Below are 27812 nucleotides of genomic sequence, written 5' to 3'. Positions count from 1 at the left end.
ATGCACGGAGCTCAACCTGCATGAGTGGCAGGTTGGGTATGCATGTGCACATGGAACTGTGTGTGTGTGTGCGCGCGCGCGCACCAAGATAGAGAAAGAGACACAGAGAGAAAATAGAAATGAGATAATAGAGATAGATAGATAAATGATAGTTGATGGATGATGGATAGATAGATGATAGATATAGATAGATAGATGATAGAGATAGATAGATAGATAGATAGATAGATAGATAGATAGATAGATAGATAGATAGATATGTAGGAAGTTAAAACCCACCCCTCTCCTAGAAAATGAAATATTTTAGGAAATATTAAAAGGGCATAATATTTCCTCTAAAAGGGAGGCAGAAACTCAGCCCCCCTATCTTTGTTAATGGGCCATTAAGGCCTGGGCCAGTCTATTCTACATAACAAAGATATACCTCCTTCAGGCAGAGCCATTTAATTGCCCTTCATTGCATCACCCAGCAAGATCAACCAAACTTAACGCAAAGACAACCTAAAAAGCTAGCTATGACCTCTGGCAGCAACCAACCCGGATACTCTTCCTGTGCCCCAGGAAGTTCAAAGCCAGAGAGGATATAAAACCCAGGGACTCTCAGCATCTCTTAACTTTTTTTTGCCCAAGATCTCCAAGGTATGTGATCCTGTTCATCAATAAACCTTCTTTCCAAGCAGCTTCCATGAATCCAGTGTCTTTTTCCCCACTTGGAACTGAACCCAGAAGGATATTTCTTCTAACAGATAGATAGATAGATAGATAGATAGATAGATAGATAGATAGATAGATAGATAGGTAGGTAGGTAGGTAGGTAGGTAGATAGATGATAGATAGATAGATAGATAGATAGATAGATAGATAGATAGATAGAATAAGACTATAAGGATATGTCTATTTCTAATAATAATAGATTTGAAGATACTTGATATGTATATAATGTAAATATGTAACCGCACGACACCCCAGATGTTAACTGAGATTTGATGTTATCTTTTTAAAAAAACTTTTTTAAAAATCAATAAAGTATTATTTTAAAAAAAAGATAGATAGATAGATAGATAGATAGATAGATAGATAGATAGACAGATAGAAAAGCTTGAGTTAGAGATGCGAGAGAAAGAAAAAGATTCTGATCTGAATTTGCATAGGATTGCCAAACAGATATCTGTTCTCTTGCAAAAATGAAATCAGTTTATGTAGTGATTCTGTTTATTATTTATTTATTTATCTCCTTTGAATCATCTATGTGTGCAAATAATGCAGCAAATAAGTACACATCTAAGTCAGAGACTAATTGTCAGAGGAGCTGCACAATATTATCAAAAGGCACAATTGAGGTGGCCTACTATGCTTTGTCTTCATTTCAAAGGATGGCAGTCCTATTATGTTTATATTTAGAAATGTAAAGGACAAACTCTAATATGTGGCTCAGGTTGACTGCTTAGTGGAATAAAAGCCTCTAGTGCTTTCGGTTCCAGCTGAGAACAGATGTGAAACTTTGAAAATGTTGGAAATCCGCACTTCATTTCGCTGAATTATACCATCATCCTGTGTTTTGACACACCGTGAAATGTTGCTTCCTCTGGTTAAACCACAGCAAGAGAGGGTCTAATTTTTAAAGGGAAAAAACTAAATTCATTGTAAGCTTTAATGTGATAGAGGTTCCAGCTAAACTGCACATTTTCAACAGACAGCTCACTGTTAGGAAGTTCAGACAGGAAGAAGAAAATCAGTCAATCCACTGGTGCTTTTTTAAAAAAAAAACACACTTTGTCATGTTGCATCTGTGAATGTTTGTCTCTTCAAGGACTGGGGCTTAATATTTTCAGAAATGCTTTAATAATTTTCCCATTTTTATTTGAAAGTGAATAGCATTGACTGAGTGACTTTTCTCGTGACTTTTTTTCTAAGTGAATGTTTATTCTACTGCTTAAAACAACAACAAACAATAAAATTGTTATTGGAGACTGCTCTAGCTTATGATCCAGAAAACTGCTGAGAGAGGAATGGATTGTGGTTGGAAATAATGTAATAAAGAAGTAAACAGAGAGATGAGTTGGGCAAGAGTGAACATTTTCGTGATGTCTCCAACTCCATACTGTTGGGTGGATTATCTGATGAATCTCTTCTGTTTTTAAATCACCCTTTATTGTAATTGCTGTTTTGTGCTCCCATTTTGATAGTGCCATTTTGTGACACCTTACAATGTTTGGTGTCGAAAAAATACAACATAAATGGGTCACCTATGCTTATACCAGTGATTAAGATCAGTGCTTTACTTTTTTTTTTTTTTTGTTATTATGGTTGATTGAATAATCACACTAAATTCACATAATGCAATAAAACATTAACCATGGGTTATAAACCACAACAGTTGGTTGACACAACATGTTTTGCCAAAACCTAATGAGCTGCATTATGACTTAGTGGATGCATGAACCATCACAATTTCACATCACAGAGAAGAAGCCTTCTGTTATTACAGGGTGAGTGGGAGGTGATATAAGGCCCTGCAGCTGCATGGACTTTCCTTATTTTAAATTTAGTGCTAATGCAGTGCCTCCCGCAGAGAGTTATTTTGTGGTTAATTTCACTCAAATCTTTTTCTGGAGCCCAATTTTCTTTAGCTGTTAAAAGAAAGTAATTAGTTTAAGAAAAGCTTCCCCGAACAAGGATTTTGTATCATCTGTTCCTTTGTTTCAAGCTAACACCACCCACTGCCCATTCTGAGTTAGTGGTCTCAGTCTATAACTTGGTAAATTAGGATATTTATATGATATGATAATTCCCCACGACACAACTAAGCGAGTTGTATATACACAGCCCCCTGAACAGAACGGATGCATTTTTTTCCCTTATCAATAAATTCCTCCATTCCACTGTCACTGTGCTTTTTTCAGCCACTCTTTTGGGAGTCAGTATTTGTCTTATACTTGATGATAGCCCAAAGGGACATATTTCTGACCAGCAATGCATATAATTGCACTGTCAACTTTCAGCTAGTTATTAATTTTATTTTAAGGAGAGGACTGGAGGAAGACTAATGGAATGGAAGAACAGTAATTGGAAGATTCAAACTGACATTCTAAAATTGTATTTCTTTCGAAGGGGAAGAGAACAGGGGTAAGACAGAAACATGGATCTTACCTACGCCTCCACTTTACAGACATTACAGGAAGAAGGAAATACACAGAGGAATGGCTTATCCAAGTTCAGATTCACTTGGATTATTTTTTTTTAAAAAAATGTGTAACTGTTTACATTTTAGGAGTAAGAAGATGTGAATGTAAAGATAGCATCTTTCTGCTTCCAAATCTTTCCATTCTGATCAATTACCTTATAAATGAGAAGAGACACCTATTTCCTGCCCATAGCATTCACACTTTCTTGATCCTTGCAAAACGATGTAGGAATACTCAAATCACTTGTCCCTTGAGATGAAGCAGATGACCCAGTGAATTTTAGACCTTTTTGTAAGGTCTAATGAAGATCCCTTCCCTTCCCTTTGTCAGCGTTCCAAGTAATGCATCCATTGAAAGCAGAACTCAGAGGCAGGTAGATTCTTCAAAGAACATGTTTATTGGACACACCATATCAGCACAGCTAGTGAAAAACGACTCTAAAAGTTCCCACGGTTTTTCCCCTAATTAAAAGAGCAAATATTCTCTTCCCAGGTGTCACCGATCACATTGTCCAATGAAGATAGCTGGAAGGCTGCTTCGTCACTCCTCTGCCATCTGTTGGGATGACCTTGATTCCCACAGGAAAACTTTTTTGTTTTGACCGGTAGCTGCTCTACTTTCTCCCCCCACTCCCTTCCCCCATTTTCAATGTTTGTGGCAACTATGAGGCAGGAGAAAAATGGCATCAGCCAGGTCAGCTTCAGTGTTGATACCCTTCCTTTCCCTCAGGGGCTATTATTTTTTCTACTTTCCCACCATATTATCTGCAGACATTGGTGTCCAGAAAAATTATTATTAATATATCAGATCTGTCACTAGTGCCAAAATCCTGATTCATATTCTGTTCACAATGAGAAATCTGCTAGTCCTTTGAAGGTAAAAACATTCATACCCAGAATGATGAACAATTTCATTACACTGCAGACTGGGGTGTGTCATACTTACCCGGATTTGCTTGGGTGGGTCATATTTCAATGATCACCCAACAATGGCAGGATATTTATGCATCTTCCAGTGAATCAAGGCAATCTGAAATAGCTTGAGTATTAGTAGCAGGAAGGACCATGAAATGACAAATATGAAAAAAGCTTTATAAACATCTAGAGATAAGTAAATATGTCAGATTTCCCCCTATATCTAATGTATACATTCCCAGGTTCTTTCTGGTCCACTTGCGAAGGAATATGTGAATAAAATCTCATGTAAATTGAATAAATGATCACATTTCAGTGGAGACCTTCCAATAGGCAGTGTGGATATCTTATTGTCAAGTGGATATCTTATTGTCTCCCCCGCTCTCCCAAAATAAAATCTTTAAATAAGGGTTGTTATTTAGAATTATCAGATAAATGTTTTAACCAAGTCATTGAATCTGGAGTATGCTACTAAATTTTAGAAGGTCTCCATAATTAAAAGAGTATGATCATCTTATTTTATAATCTCTCGCACATTCATGGGACTATTCTCAAGATTTTGGAATGGTGTCTAATCCATAAGTTTTATGACTGTGTGGTTGCTTGACTAGGAAGATATAAATATAATATGTCATGCTCATTTGATAATTTAATATAAGTGGATCTAATAAAAAAACCTAAATCAAATTGGAAGTTTTATGTTGAGGATTATAGTATAACCGTATCAGTTAAATACCTTAGGAATACACTAAATACAGTGCATTTCTTGGTTCCTGACTCATCACTGACTCTTACACTTCATGTTCACAGCACTAATTGTCTTCCCATTTCAGGTTATTCATTTCTCTTCACAACGAACCTCTATAAATGGAAATTAGAAAAGATAAGTTTGCGAGTTCTACCCTCATCCTCCATAACTCTTATTATCCTAATCTAGTGCTCCAGATGTTTTGTGCTGGAGATTTCACAGAGGGTTTTTTTTTTCTTTTTCTGTTGGTTACATTACTTGATGTTAGTAGGAATATAAATTCAAAATGTCTGAAGGACAGCAGATAGCCTGTTCTAGCTGTATTCAAATACGGAATGGTTGTCTTCAAAGGAGAAGTTTGCGTATCAGCAGAAGCTTTCCCCTGACTTTTCAAGATTAAAGACTATTAGTAAGTTATAATCACAAAGACACTTCAGTAGAAAATAATATTCTGATATAAAAAGACCTAATTTTGTATTCAGTTTGGCCATTAATCTTTTTTGACTCCATATACAAATATGAATTTGATGTTGGAGCTGACAGTTCACAAACATTGCATGGCAACTTTCTATTGCAATCTAAAATTTCTATACAGGCATGATGAATCCTTTAATAAAAAGAGCACCTGCCTCATCCTTTATTTGTATCCATATTTTATTCAGAATTTATGAGTTATGAGAATACTGTGTATATTCATAGTGCAATATGAAAAGATTATTTTCCTGATGAATTCATTTAAATCTTAGGTATAAATTGTTAATAAGCACTAGTCTATAAATAAGCATAGAAAGGTGGGCTCTTTAAAATAAATTAGCTTCTTTAAATTCAATGGATTATAAATATTTTTAATATCTATTTAATATTGATTTCAGCAAAATTGCTAACAGTATTCTGCTGTGAAGTTTTCCGTAGCCCCTTTTGTTGACTGCAGTTTTTTAAAACTATTAGACATGCTTGGAAACAATAGGGAGCCTCATTCCAGCAAAATTTAATTCATGAATGAGAAGATTTTACATTGGAGTAGGCACCAATGATCAGTAAATCAGTAACACTTACCTTTAGGTAGACATAGGACTGTTTTTGTTTAATTAATAGCCTTCAATTCTGTTTTATTAAAAATGACAAGTTGAATTACAATCATGCTCTTTTTCAAACCACATTCATGCCACCAAAAATCAATGGCAGGCTGCATATATTCATATATAGCACAAACATATGTATAAGCATAAAATGCAATTATCAATCAATCCCTCAATCCTCTTATCTATTGAAATATAAGAGATTATAATATAATATTAGAGAGAAATGCTTGGGGCAGGGATGTGTGTACACTATATCACAAAAATACTCTCTGGGCTGCCCTATATAACTACTGTATTTTTCGGAGTATAAGACACACCTTTTTCCCCCCTAAAAGGGGGTGAAAATTTAGGTGCGTCTTATACACCGAATGTAGCCCCGCCCACCCACTGGCCCCCACCCTTTGGCCTGTGCCTCGCAGCAGTTACCTCCTTGCAAGCAGACAGCAAGAAAAAACAGCTCCTTTCAGCTTCAGCACAGCCTAATTAGCACAAGTTGATTGGATCGGCCTCCCGACTCTCAACTGTTTTGCTCTCAGCTGTTTTGCGGGGGCCTCTGCTGTTTGCTGCAAGGAGGTAAATTGCGGGAGCAATTTTTGTTTTGTTTTTTCTTGTGCTAATCAAGCTATGCTGAAAACAAAAATGAAAGTAAAACAGGCTGTTTGCTGTTGGCTGCAATGAGGCAAAATTGCTGGAGGCAGAGGCAGATTTCTTTTTCTTGCTTTCCTCACCAAAAAAGGTATGTGCGTCTTATATTCCGGTACGTCTTATACTCCGAAAAATATGGTAACTCATATAGCCCACTTTTTCCTTCCTTTTCCCTTTCCCTTTCCTTTCCCTCTTTCCTTTCCATCAGTCAAACATGTTGTCTTCAAACTTTTAACTATACTCATTCAATTTTATGGGGAGGCGATGTTCTCAAATGTTCCTTCCACACCATTAGAAGAAGAATATTAGGAAAATAGTCTTGATGGACTATGGGATTTTGCACTTGCTAGTTACAAAATGTCTAAAAGTTATCCTTTCACTATAGAAATAATGTGTAGCTTTCTTGATTTTTCCAATTGATGGCCTAGGAAAGGCATTACTATCATTGACTTTTTTCACAGGAAGGGAGCCAATATAGCAGAAACAGCAGAAAGATGGAGATAGAGTATGTATAACTGAAAGATTATCAACAGCATCACCTATTCCACAAAACTGAACTCAACTGAACAACAGTCGAAATACTGAAGCCTTCTTATTAACTTTGGGATTTTATGCAGCAACAACATCAGGGATGAAATTCAGCAGGTTCTGACAGGTTCTGGAGAATTGGTAGCAGAAATTTTGAGTAGTTCAGAGAAACGGCAAATACCACCTCTGGTTGGCCCCAGAGTGGGGTGGGAGTGGAGATTTTGCAGTATCCTTCCCCTGCCAAGCCCACCAAGCCACGCCCACCAAGCCCCACCATGCCCACCAAGCCATGCCCACAGAATCGGTAGTAAAAAAAAAATTGAATGTTTGTTGGAAGACACGAAGAGCCTCTGTTAACCTACAAAACTTTGTTAATCGTAACTCCTTACATAGGAAAAGAGAGGCATATTTTGATTTGCTCTGCTGTATTGTGGCTAGATAAACATGAGGACTGGGATAAAAGTTACATGCACAAATTGGGAGTCTTCTAGTCAGACACAGGTCCAGTCTGCCTTATACCCTTTGCCAGGGGCTTTCCATCATGATGCCAACCTAAACTGTTCTTTCATTAACTTTTAGTCACATTTTCAAATGTGACTTGTTGCATGCAGTTAACTTTCTTATCTCTGGTGCTTGTCTGATTTCAAAGTTGACTTTTTTATTTCCTTACATATTATTTTATAGGGTCATTTTTCTTATTCTGCTTCTCTCAACACTTTAGTTCTTGTAATGCTCTGAAAATGACAGAGAAATTTTTCCAGAAAGCCAGGCTTATGAATTTGGACATCAAAAATAAATGCATATGATACCTATCTTCCAAATTAATCATATTCATTTGGTAACAGAATGAATAAATAAGCAGATATTCCAACAGAACTTGGCAAATTTATTTGTTGAGAAGTAAAGCAGAATTATGAGCATTACTGTCAGATTATTCATGAACTGGCAGAGACATGGTAAGAAGGTCAGCCAATGAATAGGCATAGCAACTAAATCAGCCAATTGGGAGCTGAGACAGACTGGAGCCAGGGCGTGTCTTAGTCTGTAGCTTCTGAGTCTGTGCAGAGAATTGAAACTGAAACTAAGCAGTGTGAGCTTGTCTGTCTGCTGAAAGGAAACTAACTGTTCTTTCCTGCCTGTGTTCTGTCTGTAACTTCTACCAGGTTGGAAGAATCAACTATTGGTACCGTAAATAATTTAGAATAACAGAATTGGAAGGGACCTTGGAAGTTTTGTAGTCCAACCCCCTGCCGAGGCAGGAAACCCTACACCATTTCAGACAAATGGTTATCCAACATCTTAAAAATTTCCAGTGTTGGAGCGTTCACAACTTCTGTAGGCAAGTTGTTCCACTGATTAATACTTCATCTGTTATTATGTATATAAAGAAGTTAAACGAATCCTGCTGAATCAGTTTATCTGTGTGTGCTTCTGGATTTGATTTTGCTAGAAACTCTAATAATTACACTATATATAGATTTGTGGCATGCTATTTTTGTAGGAAGTTGTTATCTGAAAATGGAAAATGCTTTTTGCTTGATCCATTTACTGGAAAAGTATAAACAGTACAGTTTAGAAGAATACAAGTACGTACTGTAAATATGTAAGGAGTTTAATTCTTTAAAAAGTGTATTGAGGGTCCTTGATTCAATACACTCTAGAAGTAACCACTCTAACCACTATGCAAGCAACCACTTAAATACACTCTAGAATAATTTAATTCAATTCTAAACTACAATGCTTAACACCTCCATTTCTAAAGAGTGAAATTTTAAGCACTTATAAGGAGAGTAGAAACTTATCAATATGAAATGTCATAATGGTATAGAGAAGTATTAGATCTTGAGTAGATGAATCAGAATAATTTTACAATCAGCCAGCCTTGTCTCAAACATCATGTCTCAAGGAAGAAGATAAAGATACCATCCCATTTTACGAGCACCTTTTAAATAAATAATTGAGTCACCATTTTTATTATCTAATAATTCTTACAAAGAAAACCAAACTCAAAAAAAAATGCAGATGAATTTTTCAGCTAGATTAACCCCCTCCCCCCTGAAAAATGCACCTAAATGACAGAGGTTCAATTTCAGAGCTGGGGATTATATAAATTGCAAACTTCCATCTATCAGGAAACCAAACTGATAGATTCATTGCTTTTGAATCAGGAGAGGCACGTGGATATTCTGATTTTATGAAACATTCAAGGGCACTGAGACATTACTGATTGGAGCCATTACTTACCCTTCCCTTCCTAAATTCCAGCAGGGCATAAAGCAAGCAGCAGGGTTAAATAACAGATGTCACACGAGACATATAGTTAACGCATGCAAAAGCGTACGCCACGCTTTATCATTTTAAAAAGTGGCTCATGGCACGAGCCCAAGTGAGTGATGTTGACAACTGTTCTTTCAAATAAAATATGAGCAATAATAATAAAAAAGCTCTTCATTGTTAGCTTGCTCAACAGTTCAGGGTGTATTCCAGGAGGAAGCAGATTGTGCTAATATAGTGGACAAATGTACTATTAGTAACCCTGTCTATAGCTATTCATCATTTTTACCCATCTGCTCAATACTTAGCCATCTGTCTCTCTAACTTCAGGGATTTGAACTACCGAAGTAAGGCAATATATAGCTCCAATGATTGGGAATACCTCAAGGAAGAAGATACATTACATATAGACTCCTTAATTTTTCATAACAGACCGTGATTTTGAAGGATGCATGCAAGACACACTTTCTGACTACTTTCTGCTCTGTTCTACCCAACTTATTTTAATGACATGAGGTTTCTGTCACACTATTCAGAAAGTCACAGAGGTTAAGCACACACATAAATGCACATACAATTCAACTGCAAAATGACAACCTTGGCCTACAAATGTGCAAAAGTGATATAAATTAAGTTTGTGATTGTGTTAATATCCATGGCCTAGATCAGTGTTGTCGAACCTTTTTGGCATCAAGTGCCAAAATGGGAGTGCGCACATGTGCCGGAAATCGGAAGAGCAGCCACCCGGTGCGCATGATGATCTTCTGATTTCCGGCGCACGCAAGTGCACCAGCCAGCTGGTCTTTGCACATGCATGCATGCCAGAAACTGGAAGACCAGGTGTCTGGTGCGCATGCGCATGCCGGAAACTGGAAGATCATTTTCCCAGCGTGCACATGCACAGCAGGTGGCTGCTCTTCTAGTTTCCAGCACTCGCACATGCATGAAGACCAGCTGGCTGGTGCGCCGGAACCCAGGAAAGCAATGGGCAATGGCTCACATGCCCAGAGAGATGGCTCTGTGTGCCACTTCCGGCATGCGTGCCATAGGTTCGCCACCACCAGCCTAGATCAAACAAAGCCTAAAGCCACAAGTAAGCATGAAAAAGGCAGGTAAATAAATAAGTATCTATCATCTGAAGACAATAAGTCTAATAGTTCAGAAATAGATCTTGATACCTATGGGACTTTATTTTAGAGAACTGGGCCAGAGTTAGTTGCACCAACTCCAAAATTGAACACACACTCTGCTAGACAGAAGTTCCCTGAAGATGGGCTCCAGCAAGAGTCCGAAACCTCCAAAGACAAAATCTCTGGTCCCAGAGACCCTGCAATATTATCCTGGGATATATATATTCACCTTCATTTGCAGTTAGATATTCTCTGAGTATGTTTCCATCAATCTTAAACAAGTCATGTCCCTTTATTTTTTAGCATTGTCTTATGAAACACTCAATTTTCAGGGAAGACAGCTAAAATAGGAGTGAGATAATTCTAGATTTTTTTCTGTGTTACATTGTCATCTCCACTAAGAGGCTGATCTACTAAGCCTTTTCTCTTCCTTAAATTTGAAGAATACTTTTTGTTCTTAATTTCCTTCATCACCTAAAATTCTTCCTGCTTCAGAAAGCTTCAGCCTTTCTGACACCTATTTTTTATAATTCTGCACCACCTCTTACAATAGTCTTTCTATCTTTGCACCTCCTGTTTCATTTTTTGCAGACTTTCTTTTGCTGTCTTACACTTTTTATCCCCTATTAGAGCTATTCACATTTTTTCATCTAGTATCTATTTTTTCAGGAACTTCCAACTATCTTTAGCTACTTTTCTTATTAGCTTCTGCTGGAATTGAATTCTAATCATTGCTCTGAGCTAGAAATCCACTTTGCTGACTTAGGCTCATTGAAGTAAGTACACCCAGTTTTAGTATCCCTTAAAATCAAGTATTAAATGTCAATTTTTCATAGAAACTAACAAGATAGTCAGTTCAACAATGAAATGTTCTGTTTTGCCCTCAAATTTTCCTCTTGTCTGATGAAAGTGGAGTGTCAGTGGCTGGTAAAGAAAATGTTTGGAGGCTAAACTTGCATTCTATAATGTCCAGTACAACATTGTCACATCCTTACATCCTGCTGATATGGTGCATTTTTTCAATTCTACAGCCACTCTCTCTGGCTGATATGATAATTTGGAACAGAAATTGTAGAATGTTGATAGAAATTAGCAACAATTCCTTTTCCAACATATCTAAGGTACATAATACAGAGCCAGCAGACTTTTAAATATAGCTTTTTTCTTTTAAAAAGACCAATAATAAGAGTGTGTGCCAAGTACAAGTAAATGTTTGAAGTGTCTGAAATTGAAACAAGACTTCCTGCTCTCCCTGAATGAATATTGTTATTTAATAGCTTGTTGTTAGTTGCAAAGTCGTGTCCGACCCATCACAACCCCATGGACAATGTTTCTCCAGGCCTTCCTGTCCTCTACCACGCCCAGGAGTCCATTTAAACTCACACCCAACTGCTTCAGTGATTCCATCCAGCCACCTTGTTCTCTGTTGTCCCTTTCTTCTTTTACCCTCAGTCTTTCCCAGCATTAGGCACTTCTCCAGTGAGTTCTTCCTTCTCATTAGGTGGTCAAAGTATTTGAGTTTCATCTTCAGGATCTGGCCTTCTAAAGAGCAGTCAGGGTTGATCTCCTCTAGGACTGACTGGTTTGATTGCCTTGCAGGCCAAGGGACTCACAGGAGTCTTCTCCAGCACCAGAGTTCAAAGGCCTCAATTCTTTGATGCTCAGCCTTCCTTATGGTCCAACTTTCACAGCCATATAGTGCAACTGGGAAAACCATAGCCTTGACTATACACACTTTTGTTGGCAGGGTGATGTCTCTGCTTTTTAGTATGCTGTGTAACTTTGACATAGCTTTCCGCCACAGGAGCAAGCGTCTTTTTATTTCTTGACTGTAGTCCCCATGTGTGGTGATCTTGGAGCCCAGGAAAATAAAAAACTGTCACTACCTCCATTTCTTCTCCATCTATTTGCCAGGAATTGAGAGGGGCTGGGAGCCATGTTCTTAGTTTTCTTAAAGTTTTCAAGCCAACTTTTGCACTCTCCTCCTTCACTTGCATCAGAAGGCTCTTTAGTTCCTCTTCACTTTCTGCCATTAGAGTGGTATCATCTGCATATCTGAGGTTGTTGATATTTCTCCTGGCAATCTTAATTTAATTTAATAGCTATTATCAGCTATTGAGGCCTATCTTTAGTTTGTTTCTGTGCCAAATAGCCACAGTTGCTTTTATGTTATTTCTTTGCTCCCAATAAACATTAGGAGAGTGAATGAGTCACATCTGAGCTATGGTAAGGTTTAATCCTTGCTTACTCAATTGTGCTCCATAACACCAGAATTCACCCCTACATAACAATTATGGATAATTAAAAAAAAATACATTGATGCTAGTGGATTACCTTGCAATCTTTAACAGCTCCATTGGGCAAACAATTTGAAATATGTGTTTATGATAGAAAAGGGAAGGATCCAATCTCCTCCCCCTTTCACACTGTGATCTTCACATCTATAGGCCTCCATCCATTCAATTTTCAAATAAACCCATACATTGGCTTCCCTCCCCTCACTGAGCTCTTAACTCTGTGGCAATTCTGTGATATTTGTGGTTTAAAGTAGGAATGAAGAACAAGCAAACATGGTAGAACTCAATAATAGCTTTTTCAGCACCCTTGCCCTCATTTCCCTGCTCTTCCTTTCTTCTTCCATTTTCTCAAGAAACTATTTATTTGGCATGTCTGTCTTTTAATAAATGGATGGTGTTATGTATTAAGTAATTTGATTTAGTTATTTTAGCGTTTAACTTTTTTATTTATTTTTTTTTACATTTGGCTCATCTACATCTCAGAGGTGTTTGGAAGTAATTAAACTGAGGTTAAGTGGATTGCTTTGAAAAAGGTGATGTTTTCACTAAGAGAAGTTTTATTTAAAGGTAGAGTTAATTCATTTTTCTTTCAGATGTGATTTGGGTTTAGTGACACTATAAGACCAGGTTAAAAAGCCATGGAAGTTTTGCATAGCTTTATCAATCTTTCAGCTGTGGAAGATTCTTTTCGACTGAGACCTGATTGTTTTGTCAATTTTAATTTGATATAATGCTATTTACTGACAATGGTCAATGTTCTTTTGAGCATGCAGATGCAGGAATGCAGATGCAGGAATCCCTCTAGTTCATTTAAGCAGCCAACTTTTTTGTAGGACACCATGACTTCCATGCTGTCTCAAAGAAAGACACAGCTGCTTTAAAAAGATTCAGGTAGATTCTATGTTAGTATTTATCTTTGTTCTAAAGCAAGGGTGTCAAACTCACAGCATCACGGCATCGTCACATGACATATTGGGACTTTTTTCCCCTTCACGAAATTGTGCATGGGCGTGGCCAGCACGTGATGCATCCTGCCCATGGGCTAGGAGTTTGACAATCCTGCTCTAAAATATCTGCCATGATTTAAGCAGATGTTCAGAGAAAATTATAGTGATTATACCAGTCTGGTAATGTGAATGAAAATAAGTCTCTAAACATTTCAGATTGGTGTCTTAGAGTTGATGGAAGACCAGCTTCTCAATTTCTTTCCATGGTTCCTTGGTTAGAGACATTTTGTTCTGGAAGAAAGTAGGTTTATGTGGATATTATTTCAGTTTGGAGAAACTGCTTAACTTTAAAGTTTTCTTAATTGCATGAAAAAAATGAAAGCGTGTGAGAGAGCTCTTACAACTGTTTAAAGAAGAATAGGTGGATAAAATCTTGCTGTCAAGATGTGTAACTGAATAACTTTTGGGGAAGACATAATCCTGCTGCTCAAACTTTCAGTGAAATTATTATGAGTCAATGTTTAAGATGAACAAAAGAACTCACTGTTGGATAACAGACAGGTCTTAATTTCAGTTTATCTAAATTTGAGATGAGTACAATTCATTATTGGTTGCTGAGTATCAATGAACAGAGGAGAAATGTTTTTAAAGTAAAGAGCTGTGGTTTCCAGGAAATGAGATACAGTTTGAATTGAGGTATGGGAATATATTAGCTTGTCATGGAAATTGTTTCAGTTACAGCTTTTTAGATTAAATTGCATTTGGTTAGAACATTTTAAGTCTTTATATGAGCATAGTCAAGTTTGGTCAGCTTGGCAATAAAAGACAGTTTTCTATCTTCCTCAGTATAACAACTATTATAGCACTTAGACTTATATACTGCTTCACAGGGCTTTACAGCCTACTCTAAGTGGTTTACAGAGTCAATTTACTGCCCCCAATCATCTAGGTCTTCATTTTACCAACCTTGGAAAGATGGACGGATGATTCAACCTGTAGTGAGAGGAAATTCCAGAAGAGGAAAACATCCACAGAAAATGCATACCTCAGTAAGCATTTTCCTGCAAAGCAGGTTTCACATCAGCAGATTCAGATATCACACACACACACACACACACACACACACACACACACACACACCCTTGGAGAAGTTTCACAAATGTGCCCACTGCTCCATTCAGTGGCATTCATTGCCAAGATTTTGTCTCCAATCTGGACATCTTGGATCATGCAGAATCGTCCAGCGTTGAATCCATGATCATAAGAGCCTTGATGCAGTAGATGGCACAGGTCATCAAAATGAACAGCCACTGTATATGCCTCACCAGTTGTTCTATGATGTGTTGAAGACTAGAAAGAGATCTCAAGGTTGTCCATGCATATGCTACAAAGTTTCTGTGAAGGAAAACTTATGCCCGTGATGGCAAACCTATGGCACGTGTGCCACAGGTGGCACATGGAGCCATATCGGTGGGCACGTGAGCTCAGCTAATTTTTGGGCCTTCTGGTCCCACTGGAAGTCGGCAAATGGGTCATTTCTGACCTCTGAAGGGCCTCCAGGGGGTGGGGAAGGCCGTTTTCACCCTCCCCAGGCTCATAGAAAGGCTCTGGAGCCTGGGGAGAACAAAATAACGGCTTTCCAATCCCACCGTAAGTTGGCAAACAGGCCATTTCTGGCCTCCGGAGGGCCTCTGGGCAGTGGGGACAGCCGTTTCTGCCCACCCCAGGGTCCTAGAAAGGCTCTGGAGCCTCGGGAGAGCAAAAATACAGGCTTTCCGGTCCGACAGAAAGTCGGCAAATGGGCCGTTTCCAGCCTCTGGAGGGCCTCCAGGCAGTGGGGAAGGCCGTTTTCACCCACCCCAGGCTCCTAACAAGGCTCTGGAGCCTGGGGAGAGTGAAAAACGGGCCCTCTGGTCCCACCGGAAGTCAACAAACAGGCCATTTCCAGCCTCCGGAGGGCCTTCATGCAATGGGGTAGGCCATTTTCACTCACCCCAGGCTCCTAGAAAGGCTCTGGAGCCTGGGGCAAAAAAATGGGCCCACCGGGCCATAGCATTCCAAAAGCGGAGCGAGTGCAGTGAGGGCACATACACATTATAGGTGTGGGCATGTGCACTCGTGACCCCCCCATGCTTCCCCCGCTTTTGGCATGCAGTGGCAAAAAGGTTAGCCATCACTGACCTATGCCATTGTAACATCCAGCCAAGGAAACTAGAATCTGCATCAACTGACAGAACATGTTGGCGAAGCTTGTGCTATGAAGCCTACATCAGTTTGGAAGACAGGAGCTCCCCAAAATTGATGGAAAATCATTAGTGGCATCACAGAATAATATCCACAGTTATTGTAATTAGGGACTTCCTTGTACTAGGCTCTGTGCTTTCAGACTAAAACTGCATAACCACTTCCGTGTTCATGGATGAACTGCACAACAGCATATCTTCTTTGAACCCAAAGACTATCAACTATATCAACACTGAACAAGTTGTTAACGGCTCGGATGGTCAAATGATCTGACCCACGGGCAGCAAGACAAGTTTGGGATGAACCCCCTCCCCCCTCGAAATCTTTGCTTGCTTTGAAAATGCTATAAAGAAACATATTATTGAAACTTAACTGCATGTTCTACTCCTGGAAATTTTTACAAGGAATAAGATGATTAAAGTCTTCTATTGAAAAGGTTTTTGAACATTTGTGAAACAAGTAAAAATATTCAGTAGGGGCTAATAAAATGGGGCATTTAAGGCTCCTATTGAAAGAAGCATATCATATTTCTACCAGAGTGTTGTATCAATTATGTAAATCAAGAGTAGCACATTTTCAACCATTTTCTCCTGTATAATAAAAACCCCTTATTTCCAACGGAAAGTACTTACCTGGGGAAAGCTAAGATTTTATTGTGTTCTCTACCATACATATAAGAAAGTTAATTATGTCACATAAGAACAGCCCAGCGCATTCAGGAGCTCTGATTATTCTTTAGTAAGGCAGCTACACTTTTATGTAAAAAATTAAAACTATACTAATGAAGCCTTCCATGTAGTTGTTCCCTACAGCCATGTTTACTTTGTTTTGTCTACATTTAGTACAACATACAAGCAACAGAAGTATAAATGAAACAACCAGACAATGATAAACTGATATTATCAACTTTATAATTCAACTGGCTATCTTCAAGAGAAAAAAAAATCAAGGAAGACAGGATAAACAAACTAGTTTATATCCAGTAGTGGGATTCAACCAGTTCTGTCTGGATTGCGCGAACCGGTAGTGGCGACTGCAAGGCTCCATGTACACTCCATGTACTCAGTTTATCTCATTTCATATTAATAGACTACTACTGTTGCCAAGACCACTTGGAACATGTCAGAGTATTCAGAAAAGAAGCTTAGAATTCTTCCATAGCTGAAACTAGCTTCTTAGTGGCCTAAAGCAGATTTTTCTTTATAGAGCCTTTTGGAGAATATGCCCGAAATTATCCTGTTAATGGAAAAAGAATTCTTTTCAAACAACCAAAAATGATCTCAGGGTTCATTCTTCAGTTGTTTAATTTGTGCTTCAAAATGTGTATTTGGAACCAGGGAAATCAGTTGAAATTAATAGAGGATACTGAATTTGTTTAAACTCCCAAAGAAAGCATAAAATAGAGAGTCATTCAATTATTTTTGAGTAGACATGCAAAGGAATAGACACTTCCATCAATTAGTATTACTGTCTAAATGAATTCAATTTTTTCTGAGATACAAATTATTACAAGATCTCTTTTGTAATATGTCAGTGTTTAAGAAATTATGAGCTGGGATAGCCATAACAACAAGTCAGCCAATGGGAACTGTTTGGTGACTAAGAAACAGGATCTGTTGTGAGCCATGGGAGACATCTTGGAGCCTGGGCTTTGCTTAGCTTAACTGGTCTGTATCAGGGGTGGGCTTCAAAAGTTTTAGCAAGGGGTTCTCTGCCCAGTTGCTGGGTGGGTGTGGCCATGCTGGGAGTGGCCTAGTCGGCCTCCTGCACCACGGCAGGGTGGTGTTTTTGCTTTTCCCGGGCTCCGGAGGCCCTCTGGAGGCCAGAAATGGGCCCGCTTTTCACCCTCTCCCAGCTTCTGTGTGCACCATGCACTTACCTTCATCCAAAATGGGCCATGTGGGAACTCCTGGGAGGGGCAGGGCAGGGTGGGCAGGGCCAGCCAGGAGTGGGATTCTCCGAACTGCACAGAATCTTAGGTAGATGTTCTCCCGAACCCCTGTAAACCCCCAGCAGCCCACCCCTGGTCTGTATACATATAAGAGTTGGTTTGTCCTTGCATTATAGATTTTGTGCTTTGTGCTTCTAGCTTCTGTGATTTCTGGTTCTGACTTCTGCTTCTTGTCCTTGTACTTGCTATCGCGTTGCAAGAGCTGCATGGGTATTGTATACATGCATCATGTTTTATATTATTGTATATAAACAAGTTTCTTCTACAAATTAATCCTGCTGAATCATTTACTTGTGTGCTGGTTGGATTGCTGCAAACTCTGATATAATATTATACAATTTGCATGCCTATTTCACTTATATGAACATTATAAATTGCCTTATAGTTGTTGCTTTATATATACATTGTATCACATTTTTTGCATCTCATTGATTTTCAATTGTCCTCTTTGTCTTATTTGTCCCACCTGTCATACATGAACTCTGAACCTAAGACAGAATCAGGATACTTCATTTTGATTGTGTGGCTTCACAAAATGAAGAGTTGACTGGTTTATTTCTACTGAAAGGCTATAGGGTTAGGATTTAGGTGTCTTCTCCAAATGAAAATGCTTGTTGATGTATTTTACTTCTGTATTGGAAATCTTGTGTGATTATCTCCATAGAACAGGGGTGTCAAACAAGACCCGGGGACTGGAACCATCCCATGGGCTGCTTAGATCTGGCCCATGGAAACAGAGGCCTGTGGTGCCTCTGCCAGCAAAAATGGAGCTTTGGAGGGCTGTGTGCAGCCCTCCCAGGCTCCATTTCTGGCCACAATGGCCTCCTGCAAGCCTCTGCCAGTGAAAACAGAGGTCAGGGAGTCCATGTGCAGCCCACCAAGGCTCCATTTGCAGTGGCAGAGGGCTCCAGGAGGCTGTCGTAGCTGAGGACCCAGTTGTGGGGGCAATAAGCTGACTTTGTATAAATATACAAAAAAGGATGAAGGCTATTGCTGAGCACATTGTAAGCCACCCTGAGTCTTCGGAGAAGGGCGGCATATAAATCAAATTAAAAAAAAAAAATGGAGCCTCGAAGAGTGACATCGAGTTGGCCAAGCCCCCCCTAGCCACACACACCCTGGCCCCCTGAGGTCAAACACAACCCTGATGCAGCCCTCAATGAAATCCAGTTTGATACCCTTGCCATAGAAGAACAATTATGCCCGAATACTGCTCAGAAAGAAAAGGATAAAAGCTACTTTTTGGATATTCTATTCTGTTTTGGTTTTTAGTTTGTTTTAAAAAACAGCATTCAAGGAAAACTGACTCGGAACATTTTCTGCCTTTGAAATTGGAGTGATTCCTAGCCTACTATTTTAATAGGTTGATTCAATAATATGTTTTTTTTTAATCATCATTATTATTTTCCTTATCGTGGGATGTGCCAAGAAAGACAGTGGCTCTTCCATATCATATGCCACCATATGTATAAGATTTTCTTTAAAAGGAAGATAAAAACAAAGAAAGAGACATAAGGGAGAAAGCTAAAAGTATAAGACAGGGGGAATAATAGAAAAGTAAAAAAGAATATATAAAGCATTAGCTTCCTATCTTGGTTACAACATTATGAGTACAATTATATATTTTTTTCTCTTAATGTGCTTCTCATACATATTTTGTTCTTTATTATGTACAGTGGTATCTTGATACTTAATTGCTTTGAAACTCATTTAATTTGGTACTCAATGCATTTTGACGTGAAAATTTTGTCCAGGTACTCATCGTTTGTTTGGTCCTTGACACATAAACTAGAACTTGTCAGTGTTGGCTGTCTTGTGACTCTTTTCCTTAGTGGAAAATTTGTTTGGCATTCATTGTCTTTGGTACTCATTGCACCTTCTGGAACCAATTAACCATGAGTATTGAGGTATCACTCTCTCTCCCCCCCACCTCTCTCTCTCTCTCTCTCTCTCTCTCTCTCTCTCTCTCTCTCTCTCTCTCTCTCTGTGTGTGTGTGTGTGTGTGTGTTTTAATGATCCCATAATCCCTTGCATTGGGCTGGAGTTGGGGCAACTGAATGGAGCTGGGTATTTACTGGCTGGATGCCCTTCCTGTTACCAGTGTGGAGTTCGCAGCAGATATATTCTCATAGTGCCCAGAGAGATAAATATCTGCCTCTAACTCCTTCTGCATAATATTTCCTATTACATCCCACAGTATTACATCTACTGTAGACTGCATATTATGTCAATAAAATGCTTGCTGCGCACATGATCCTTGGACCAGCATACATTAAACCTTTCTCTTTTAAGTTAACTCAACTTCATAAGAAAAAAAGAATTGGTGAACTGAAACTTAGAAAAAAAACATTATTTATGCTTTCCTTTTGCCTTTATGGAACACACACTTTGGAGAAAACAGGTCCTCCAGTTACAGATCTTCCATTACGCAGGCTTGTTCCATACATCCACTTTTTGTTTATCGATCATGTTCCTTCCAGTTGACCAGGTTATTAAATGAAATGATTGTAGAGAAAGAAAGAGTCTGCAAAGATCACTGTCTGATTCAGGTAAAATTCTCTCGTACAGTTTCATCAGCATTACTCTTTGCCAGTGTTACTCTGACCCTTCTCCAGCATTACTCTGATGTAGTATGGTATCAGGTGCATGAAATTTGATCGCAAACATGCACATTCTTTGGGAAATGATTTTTTTATTACTATTGCATTTGTGAATAGTCACTAACTATTCTTTTAGCTATGACTGCTAAAAGAGAAGTGGGTGTAAAGCAAATAATAAATCTTAACACGTTTTGCAGGTATAAAATGTTATTTGTGGATGTCTGGAAAATAGGACGTCTAGGGCAGGGGTGGGTTCTTAAAATTTTTACTACTGGTTCTGTGCACATGGCTTATTTTGTGGGCATGGTTTGATGGTCATGTGAGAAGCAATTCTGTAGGATTTAGCAGAGGTACTGGTTTACCAGGCTTTTAACTGCTTGCAGAGCTGTACCAGTCTGCCCATTTGTTTTTGGAGCATTCTGGTCAACCTATTTGTTTTTGGAGTGCACTGGTCTACCACCACACTGCCTTTTATCACTGATCACCTGTAGGGTGGCCCTTTGAAGTGGCGCGGCAAGAGTTTAAACAGTTTTTTGCCTCTCTGCCACAACTGAGAGCATCGGAAACCGCTTTCAGGCAGCTTGGCCTCAATTGCCAATCTACCACCACCAAGCGGCTTACAACGAGCGGATCGGTTCTAGCCAATCAGTTGGGAAGCTTCTTGGCTTCTCCATTTTTAAGCTAAGGTGCTTGTTTTATTCTCTCTCTCTCTCTCTTCCTTGTCAAGTGAGCCCTGATTTTTTCCTTCTAGCCAATCAGCTGGGACTCGGGAGGCAGTGAATAGATTGGGGCAGGGCCAGGCAGAGATGGTATTTACCTGTTCTCTGAACTACGCAAAATTTCCACTACCAGTTCGCAAAAACCGGGGAGAACCGGTAGCAACCCACCACTGGTCTAGGGCCTCTTATGCAAAGAAGGAGGGAAAGTAGAGGCTAAAAACTGTATGGGGAATGTATTACATTTGCCGGGGGTGGGTGGGGAATGAAATAATCTTTCCTTTCTTGTTTGCTCATCAGAGAAGAAGCAAACAAGATGCACATTCTTACAGAATTTTAGCATTCTCAAGGCTACCCACTGCCAAAGCAGAAATTAATATGAGAAGAAGAAAAAAATCGTGTCAAGCTACTTTTCTATTATTGTCTTTCCTTTCCTTATTATTAAAGCTATTCAGCTCTTACAAATATTTGTGAGGCTTGTTCTACACTTTAGCAAATAATTTTAACAAGAATGGAAATTGCTTTTCTACATGACGACTTAAAATACTTTAGAGAGCTGGATTTATGTTAAAAGAAGCAGCTTTTTCAACCTATTTTGTTATTTATTTTTTTTTCAACTTTATGAACAAGTTTCTTTTTAGGAAATCATTCAATTGGGTATCTTACTCTTATATAGCCAAAAATATACCGTATTTTTCAGAGTATAAGACACACTTTTTTCCCTCCTAAAAGAGGCTGAAAATTTGGGTGCGTCTTATACTCAGAATGTAACCCCATGCAGTGCCCAAAACGGCTACCTGGAACAGCTGTTGCCTTCTCTTACCCCTTCCGGGTTTTGCCTGTTTTAGTCAGTGGAGCTCCCTCCAAGGATCAGCTGTTTTGAAGCTGTTTTTCAGTCCCAACATGAGCGAAGCAATCTTCCGTGCTTTGCCTGCTTTTTTAATTGCTGCTCCCTCCAACAATCATCTATGCTTTAGAAGCACAGCCCCAACCAGCCCCAAAACCAGTGAGCAAACTAATGTGCTGAAGCGGTATGCCCCAACAAGCCCCAACCTCAAAACCAGTGAGCGAACTAATGTGCTGGGACTAGCCAGATGAATACCTCATAGGCAGAATCCCCCCCGCCATTTTCCTCCCCAAAAACTAAGGTGCGGCTTATACTCTGAAAAATACGGTAGGTAGATACTAAACCAAGGTATTCAGAGACTATCTGAAAATGCCAATATTTTTAGTTGAATTGTTTTTAGACAATCTTGCAGTATGCAAGTGAATATGACATGATAAGGAATCAGGAAACAGATGTGTTGAGTTATCGGTTGTCCTTGATCAAAAAGAAAACAAATCAAAATTTTGATCCTGTTTAAGACTCATTACAAAGCAGTACTAAACCTATTTGCAATTCAACACAGAATGATGCCTTGTTATTCATACTTTCGGGGCTTCTGTGATGGTGATTTCAAGCACAACCACCCAAAAAATGAATCCATTTGTTTATAAAAATGTACATCAGATAAAACACATAACAAATAAATGTTTTGCTGAAAAAAAAAGTGATATACAACATTGCATTGCATTCGAGACAATATTCAGAATTGGATACATAGTATTAAGAACAGTACTATTGAAATATTTTGATTAAAATACGCACATTGAAAAGGGGATAAAATTTATGATAATGCAGAAATGAAAAATAAACCTGAAATTGGAAAAAATCACAAACTGTACTTCAAGAGTCACCTAAAAATAGTAAAACTACCAAATTAAATACCAAAAGCAAACTGTTCACAGAACAGTTCCTTCTTTTCCCCCTTTTGAGTTCCCTATATCTCATTACCAAAATATTCTCTCAAGCATTTGAAGGCCCATTTTATATATCAGCTCTATCTCAAGGAAGTAATTGAATTCAGGAACTTTCTATGAGCAGTGCAAGTTTCCTTCATTCCTTTGGGTACTTTTCCTCCTTTCATGTAATAGGAGAACTTTCAAAATGTTTTAATTTTATATAGAAATACGTTGAGGGAGGCAGAAATCGAACAACCAGCAGTGTCTACCGTATTTTTTATAATTCTGAATCACCTGAATTTTGAACGTAGCTGGCATACAAATAAAGTCAAATATAATTAGATAAAAACATGAGCCATGTCTTGCTGTCTTGACCCACCTCATCCATCACAGGGGCCAACTAAGATTACAAGGAAACACAGAAGTTAGCAGATGGCCTATAGAGGTATTGGCACAGCCATCAAGGCTCATATTGATTCACTTGACTTCCATCAGACATGGTATTCAGCCGGTTTGGGCCAGTTTGTGCGAACTGGTAGTGAAAATTGTGGGCAGGCCCGCCAACCTGCCCTAGCTCTATGCTGCCCTATTTAGGCATGTTTTTGAGGCCAGGCACATGCCTGGAAAGTACATGCATGAGCAAAACCCATGTTCGGAATGCTGTGCGCATGTACGGGAGTGGCGCATGTGCTCACATTTGTGAACCGATAGGGAAAATAAATGAATATTACCCCTGACTTCCATGCATTGGTCCAACCCTTTATTGAAGTTGGCCAAGCTAGTAGACACTACAACAACACCTTAAGGAAACATGTTAAAGAGCATCTAAAGGCATACCAGTCAATGAATATAGAATTTGAGAGAGATATAAGCAAATAACTCAGAGATATTTGAGATAACAAATAACAAAGAGGTGTTAAATCTTATAAAACCAAACACATCACGAGAAGCTAAAAATCCTAAGAGTACATCTGATTTACTTTGGCCATTTCATGTGTGGAAATTTATTGGAGAAGGCAATGATGCTAGGAATGGTTAGTGGATGAAGAAGGGACAAACAAAGAACATGCTGGCTTGATAACCTCAAATCTTATACAAAGTTGAACAACCAACAATTGAAAGAAGCTGTGCTTGACAGGGTAGCATGAAGAGCACTTGCTTATAAAGTTGGCAAAAGTCGGACATGACTAAATGAATAAAACAACAAATAGGTAAATATATGGAAATCTAAGCATAAGATCAAGGAAGATGTCAATGAGTGATAAAGATTCTTTTTCTCCATTATCCAAAACATAGAAGGCTAAGCCAAACCATAATGATATATCAGCAGCAATTAGGAATACAAAACCATTCCTTACTAACCATATTGTGATATATCAAAAGGAATAGATGTTCCTTTTGTATCATATGCATATGCATATATATGTTAGATATAAATTATAATTTTTTTTTATTTTAATCAGAAATAACTAGGCAATATAAATAATTTATCCAAATAATATTTTTTTATCTTTATCAGTTTATCATTTTGGTAAACTGAATTTTTTACAGACTGACAAATTACAATTTCCAATTCCTTTTTTCCTACCACTTTCAAAACTGGCTGGGTTGCTAGGATCTGTAACGTCATCAAGGAAAGATCTGTCACAAGGTCTAGTTAAACATCTCTAATGCCCAGTTCAGATGAAAGCAGAAAAGCATGAAGTTTCCATGTATGAAATTATCCATTAATTATCTTCCATATCTTTTTTTTTTACTTTTTTTGCAATCCTGTAATCCCTTAATTTGGGGGTGGAATGGAACTGAGCATTTACTGGCTGGATGCCCTTCCTGACATCTATGCAGAGTTGGCAGCAGATATTTTCTCTTTGCTCCCTGATAGAGAAACATCTGCTGCTGTCTAGGATTGAACTCTCAACCTTCTTAATGGGAGGCTGGTGTCTTCACCACTAGGCCACTCTATTACCTTCCATAGCATTAAAAAAATGAAATTCTTATTATCTTCCATAGCATAAAACATGAAATTTTAGACATCCTGTATATTTAACTATCATGAAAGGGTGTTATTGTATGAAGTATAGATCTAATTTTCCAGTTCCTGAATACAGCTTTATTCTACTGCATGCATTTTGTTAAACTTGAGGAACAGTTTATTGATCTCATTCAATTCAATAATGGATCTTTACTTAGAGCTAGGAGTGAACATATTGTAATTCACAGCATTATTTAGAAATCTGCGAATAATTTATACTGGATGAAAATGTATTGTCATTTTATTAATTGCTTCTTTGTATTTAATGGTATAATCTATAATCAGTGTTTACTAACTGAAATATTTTCTATTTTCAGACACAACTGAAAATCTTTACAGTATTTTTATACTTAGCAAGCAACCCAAACACACATATACAAAAATACACAAACACAAGCACACAATAGCAAGGAAATGCCATGTTCTCCAAAAACTTGTAGTGCTTGGCTAATGAATTTGACTTCACTCCAAGTTCCACAGCTGTTGTGATTCTAAATGTTTTATAAAACACACTTCGTATTACAAAAGCAATTATCCGTTTTTATTTGTTTACATTGCACTGAAAATTTACATCATACTTTTACAAATCCCCTTTTTTTCATAAAAATAGACTTCTTTACAAAAGTGTATGCATTAATATAAGAGGAGTAGCCAGTTGCAGAAGAAACAAGGTTTTAAACAAGGTTTCAAATATTAACCTTAACAGTAATGAATGAATCGTCATTATTGCAATCATTTGAATAAACCAGAATAAATAACAAATTGATGGTATAAAATATAAAAATGGCATTCTTTTAGTAGAAGACAGTATCTGGAAAGATGGGTGTGATTTTTTCAAAAGAAAACGTTGTAAAATGGTTTATAAGAAATTCATCAAACACTATAGAAATCCAAGCAGCAGTTCTTGGTTTAATACAGATTGGAGGATGGAAATGGGAAACTTGTGATCCTTTGTGGGCAATAGGCACTCTCTTATTACATTAATAAAAATTATTTTTTTATTCCCATAGAGATGTTTGTATCTGAGAAAAGAATATTTCCAGATAATTCACACCAGCTAATGTACAGCATTGATGAGTTCAAAATCATTTCATGCTATCAAAGGAAGACAATGAACAATGATGCGGACATTACTCAAACCATATTTTGATAATTCAGTTATAAAACTCCAGTCTGAACTAAAATTGCATTATTTTATATGAGAATGAAACAGATCGATGGAATCTCAAACTTGACAGAAGAAAGTATGATTTGGAGAAATGAGTGTATTCATTTCTGTACCATAATTTATATTGTATACTGCTGTAGAACAAGTGTAATTTAAGGTTTAACTCCACAACATAAATTCTAAAGTACATTTGAAAACAAACTTCCCAAATTAATATGAAGCAGAATTTGTTGAACCTTAAAACAGTTAGGAAAATAACCTCCTAATTGGAATTGAACAGACCCATTCAATTGTAATTGATTGCACTTTGGCTTAATAGGCTTGTGAACTGGATTATAAAGCCTTCATTTAAAATATTTGTGTTGGCAGCACCCTTTGTACCTATAGTAATATGTGGCATTGCTTTGGCACAACATTCAGTGCACTTACTGAAACCCATTATTTCTTGGCACAGCATATAATAATGACACAAACATTGTAATGCCAAGATTACCTTCTTCCACACAGAATGTACATTATAACATTGACAAAAAAGTACACATTTGTGTGTAAATCATAGGCTACATTTAAGAATCAGGCAAACTCATGACAAATTTCTTATCATGCAAAATGATAGAAGTCGGTGATGATTTTTTTTTTTAACCAAGACCTGGATTGCAGATGTAAGGAAATTAAAGAGGAAATTAATTTCTTTTATTTAGGGTAAATTCACTCTTGAAATCATGTACTTCTCAGTAAAAAAAAGGGAATGAAACGCTAAGAGATTAACCCTTAATCCAGAAATCTGTGTACAGTGTAATCTGATGCACGCAGATTGTGGGTTTTCTTCTGTGGGACGAAAAATTTCACAGGCATATTCCATAAGTATGTATCATGCTGTTCCCTATCTTAGAACAGGGAAGCCCTGGAAATTTTGAGAAATGCATTGATGAGTTGAAATCTACATTTTTGTGACTGCAGGTTGATGGCACCATGATGATCACGTCTATCTCCAGCATTTAATGCAGCGTAGAAATAAAATTGATGAAGTGGATGATAGAGTGGGATGGGAAATGTACCATTTAGGCACCTTCATTGTCTAGAAGTGTGATGCTACTCTAATCTGCCATTTGTTCACTTGGAGAAAATTGAATTACTGGGAAAAGGAGGGGCAATGTGAAATACATATACCTTTGTAATAGATCTCAGCAACCAAGATAATTGCAGTTGTGCCGTTTCTCAAATCTTATTCTATTGCTGGCAAATTGATCACTATTGGGACAGATAACATGAAGAAAAAGAAAAGATGCTTGCATGACAAGAACAACAGAGCAGGGAATGAAACTCGTGAATTAAAAAGAATCTGAGACCAGACACTTAATTATCCCATTGTGGCTCAGAAATAATGGGTTGTGCTTGCAAGCTTAAGCACGTTAATGATCATGGCATAATCTCAGAAATTCATAGTTAGTAGAGAGGGAGAGAGGAGAGGAAAATGTTATTAAAGACCAGATATGATGGAATGGTTTTGCTTGTGGCTAATAAAGAGAAGCCATAGGATCTTGCTGTCTCCTGTAAATATAACTCTTG

This window comes from Pituophis catenifer, unplaced genomic scaffold, assembly GCF_029215685.1.
Source record: "Pituophis catenifer annectens isolate HBS135680 unplaced genomic scaffold, rPitCat1.0.hap2 SCAF_3, whole genome shotgun sequence".
In the NCBI taxonomy this organism is placed as follows: Eukaryota; Metazoa; Chordata; class Lepidosauria; order Squamata; family Colubridae; genus Pituophis; species Pituophis catenifer.
This window is presented reverse-complemented; position numbering follows the sequence as displayed.